Raw genomic sequence first — 4,074 nt, 5'->3', positions numbered from 1 at the left:
GGAATGAAACCAATGCGATTCGATGGAGAATTAAATTCCCCATCCATCACCCCCGTTTCATCCCTTAAGCTCTGTAATCGAAAAATAAAAACTGCAACGAAATTCGCGGCGCTATGAAAAACTTGATGGATAACTCGCCCACTTATAAAAAAATCGTCTCTCCTCCTAATTAATATTAAAGAATAAAACCAACGCTGTTCGATGGAGAATTAAATTCCCCATCCATCTACCCCGTTTTATCCCTTAATCTCTGTAATCAAAAAATAAAAACTGCGATGAAATTCGCGGCGTGATGAGAAACCTAACGGATAACTCGCCCGCTAATTAAAAAATCGTCTCTCCCCTCCTAATTAATATTAAGGAATGAAACCAATGCTGTTCGATGGAGAATTAAATTCCCCATCCTTCAACCCCCGTTTTATTCCTTAATCTCTGTAATAAGAAAATTAATATTGCGACGAAAGTCGCGGCGCTATGAAAAACTCAATGGTTTCTCGGTGCAGTGACTCCCGACAACTCGCCCGCTAATTAAGAAATCGTATCTCTGCTCCTAATTAACATTAAGGAATGAAACCAATGCTGTTCGATGGAGAATTAACTTCCCCATCCACCAACCCCCGTTTCTTCCCTTAATCTTGGTAATCAACAAATAAAAACTGCGACGAAATTCGCGGCGTTATGAAAAACCTAATGGATAACTCGCCCGGTAGTTAAAAAATCCTCTCTCCCCTCCTAATTAATATTAAGAAATGAAACCAATGCTGTTCGATGGAGAATTAACTTCCCCATCCACCAACCCCCGTTTCTTCCCTTAATCTTGGTAATCAACAAATAAAAACTGCGACGAAATTCGCGGCGTTATGAAAAACCTAATGGATAACTCGCCCGGTAGTTAAAAAATCCTCTCTCCCCTCCTAATTAATATTAAGAAATGAAACCAATGCTGTTCGATGGAGAATTAACTTCCCCATCCACCAACCCCCGTTTCTTCCCTTAATCTTGGTAATCAACAAATAAAAACTGCGACGAAATTCGCGGCGTTATGAAAAACCTAATGGATAACTCGCCCGGTAGTTAAAAAATCCTCTCTCCCCTCCTAATTAATATTAAGAAATGAAACCAATGCTGTTCGATGGAGAATTAAATTCCCCATCCAGCAACCTCCGTTTCGTCCCTTAATCTCTGTAATAAAAAAATAAAAACAGCGACGAAAGTCACGACGCAATGAAAAACCTAATGGTCTCTCGGCGCAGTGACTCCCGATAACTCGCCCGCTAATTAAAAAATCGTCTCTCCCCGCCTAATTAACATTAAGGAATGAAACCAATGCTGTTCGATGGAGAATTAAATTCCCCATCCAGCAACCTCCGTTTCGTCCCTTAATCTCTGTAATAAAAAAATAAAAACAGCGACGAAAGTCACGACGCAATGAAAAACCTAATGGTCTCTCGGCGCAGTGACTCCCGATAACTCGCCCGCTAATTAAAAAATCGTCTCTCCCCGCCTAATTAACATTAAGGAATGAAACCAATGCTGTTCGATGGAGAATTAAATTCCCCATCCAGCAACCTCCGTTTCGTCCCTTAATCTCTGTAATAAAAAAATAAAAACAGCGACGAAAGTCACGACGCAATGAAAAACCTAATGGTCTCTCGGCGCAGTGACTCCCGATAACTCGCCCGCTAATTAAAAAATGGTCTCTCCCCGCCGAATTAACATTAAGGAATGAAACTAATGCTGTTCGATGGAGGATTAAATTCCCCATCTATCAACCCCCATTTCATCCCTTAATCTCTGTAATCAAAAAATAAAAACTGCAACGAAGCTCACGGCGCAATGAAAAACACAATGGATAACTCGCCCGCTAATTAAAAAATCGTGTCTCCCCTCCTAATTAATATTAAGGAATGAAACCAATGCTGTTCGATGGAGAATTAAATTCCCCATCCATCAACCTTTGTTGCATTTCTTAATCTCTGTAATAAAAGAATAAAAACTGCGACGAAAGTCGCGGCGCCATGAAAAACCTAATGGTTTCTCGGCGCAGTTTCTCTCGATAACTCGCCCGCTAATTAAAAAATCGTCTCTCCCCTCCTAATTAACATTAAGGAATGAAACTAGTGCTATTCGATGAAGAATTAAATTCCCCATCAATTAACCCTCTTTCAGCCCTTAATCTCTGTAAAAAAATCTCCCGGTAATTAAAATTTCACCTCTCCCCTCCTAATTACGATTAAGGAATGAAAAAAGGGCACTTCGACGGAGAATTAAATTCTCCATTAATTAACCTTCTTTCATCACTTAATCTCTGTAACACAGAAATAAAAACTGCCATGAAAGTCAGGGGCCAGTAAGAAGAATAATTTTTTCGCGGCGCACACTGACTATTCACCATTCGCCCGCGAATTAAGAATTCACTTTTTCCCTCCTAATTGAAATTAATTAATTATTTTTCTCACTGGCCCCTGACTTTCATGGCAGTTTTAATTTTTTTTTTACAGAGATTAAGGGATGAAAGAGGGTTAATTGATGGGGAATTTAATTCTCCTTCGAATTGCCCTTTTCCATTGCTTAATTTCAATTAGGAGGGGAGAGGTGAATTTTTAATTACCGGGAGTCCATATGCGCCGCAAAACAATGATTTTTCTTACTGCGCTGTGATTTTAATGACAGTTTCTCCCATTTTTTAAAGAGATTAAGGGCTGAAAGAGGGTTAATTGATGGGGAATTCTTTGTCGAACTACCGTTTTTTCATCCATTAATCTCAATTAGGAGGGGAGAGACAAATTTTTAATTCGCGGGCGAGTTATCCATTAGGTTTTTCATAACGCCACGACTTTCGTCGCAGTTTTTATTTTTTGATTACAGAGATTGCCCCCTCCACGAGGTTCCCACTTTGTTGTTAGTGAGGGGGCTCGGCCGCGGGCAGTGGGGGTCTTAAGGACTACCGCCGCTCGCGGTCGCTAAGAGGAACCCACCCAATCTATGTGTGTGAGCGGCGTAAGCCATGGCCTCGGCCATACCGTGCCTAAGGATGCGTGGAACAGGGCGAGCTGTGTCGCTAACGGTGCCTCTCAGAAACCTGAGCGACCTCTGAGAGTAGTCTTGGGTGTAACCCACCCGAGACAAGCCAAGCCCTGGGCAATCGCAGCAATGCACCAGGTGAAAACGCTTAACCGCGATACTCGTGGGACCAAAAATGGAAACCAATCTAAAAAATCTCAGTATTGAAAAAGAAACTTCGGGTGGGGCCAGCGATGGCGAACACACGAAGTCTGACTAGGCTGACTAGTCTGGTACCGATGTGAATCGGGTCAGACTGAGTAAAGCCGAGAGAAGACGTCACAAGAGAGCGAAGCTGCATCAAACCTCGGGGGCAATTGCAACCTTGGCGGATGCAGCAGCGAAGGTCGATGAGGGGCAGCGCGAGGGGGCTGTGTTACCTGGCGTTACCTGCCGGGGTGAAAGCACCTACCTTCAACGGTGTCTGGGAAAGAGAAGCTGTGGCAATGGTGTACTGCACTGATGAGGAAATGGGAAATTGACTGAAAGGCCTTTCCCCGAAAACAAAATAGCTGGGCTTACTGTACAAGTAGTCGCAGCCTCGGAGCTTCCCAAGAAGCACAGGGTTGTGGTACACGTGGAAGACCCAGATCTAACCGCTCAAGCAGCACTGTGCTTCCTTGAGAAACAGAATGCAGGACTGCAGGCCAGAGAGTGGGTTGTGGCTCGGGGCAGTGAGAGCAGGGACGCGAAAAGTGCCCACTTCGTTGCGCTGATCGGCGACCGATCAGTCTCTGTTCTGAAAGCCTGCAACTTCAGACTGCACTGCGGGATTCAAAAAGCAACTATCAAGCTGCTTGCGAAAGACCGTGCTGAAAGAAGAAGGGTACATAGAGGTACCAGGAAAGTAGTCATCATTATGGCTGCAACCCGGGTGCACATTGTATTGTACAGATAAATTTCCATAAACAGCAAAGCAGCCTCGGCTACTCTAGTCAGGCTATTAGCTGGGATGCAGACAGTCATAGCATTGATCCAAGAACCATGGATAGTGGACAATGCCATTAAGGG

This window comes from Diachasma alloeum, unplaced genomic scaffold (genome assembly GCF_001412515.2).
Source record: "Diachasma alloeum isolate Michigan unplaced genomic scaffold, Dall2.0 Dall_scaffold_01102, whole genome shotgun sequence".
Taxonomy (NCBI): domain Eukaryota; kingdom Metazoa; phylum Arthropoda; class Insecta; order Hymenoptera; family Braconidae; genus Diachasma; species Diachasma alloeum.
The sequence above is the reverse complement of the archived record's forward strand: the minus strand, read 5'-3'. Positions refer to the sequence as shown.